A 783-nucleotide genomic window follows, 5' to 3' on the forward strand; every position below is an offset into this window, starting at 1 on the left:
GGGGGTTTGCTCTGAGGGGACCCGACCACTTGCCATGATGTCTCCTGGACAGACAACTTGCTTATTCTTGTAGCAGTCAGTCAAACTGCCATTATTGTTTTGTATTTTCCCTGGAAGTCTTTCTTTCAAGAAGTATCTTCTGTATTCTAGTCACTCTACACCATTCTGCTTGGCCTTTCCAGTGGAAATTTCCCATTTCAGAAGATTCTGGATAGGGATCAGGATTCCACCTATGGTGTTATGTAATGCAGAGGCTCCTCAGGAAGCCTCTATCACTGGGCAAGTTGTAGCCCATTTTAGATATTTCACTTATAGGAAGAAGACGGACTTACAAGCTTTCTATGGTGATATTTCTAGCTATTCTTTTCTCCCCCTCAAGTGTTTATTTTATAATAGAATGACAGGGAAACCAAGATTCAAAACACAGCCATGCATCTTAACATTAGTTCCCCCTTTTGCCCATTCCAACCATGTCTCCATCTCTGTATGCCAGAACCCTGTTATTCCAAGGTTATGCATACATCATAATTTACCTCTGTCCCACTCAACCCATGCAAATATGCCTAATTGTTTTCCATCCACTTTGTTCTTCCATTCCCCTCCTCCTTCTTGCATACTGCCCCTTTTCCCAGCACCTAAACTGTCCTGTGTCTATTCCCTATGCTGTGCTCCACCTTCCCCTCCCTCCCCTTACCCCACACCCCCACATCCTGGTAACTAGCGAAGAATCCTCCCCCTGCCTTTAGTATGGGTTCTTTTCCTTTTACAATAGTGACCCTATAT

The sequence above is a fragment of the Chrysochloris asiatica genome, unplaced genomic scaffold (assembly GCF_000296735.1).
Source record: "Chrysochloris asiatica unplaced genomic scaffold, ChrAsi1.0 scaffold00044, whole genome shotgun sequence".
Taxonomy (NCBI): domain Eukaryota; kingdom Metazoa; phylum Chordata; class Mammalia; order Afrosoricida; family Chrysochloridae; genus Chrysochloris; species Chrysochloris asiatica.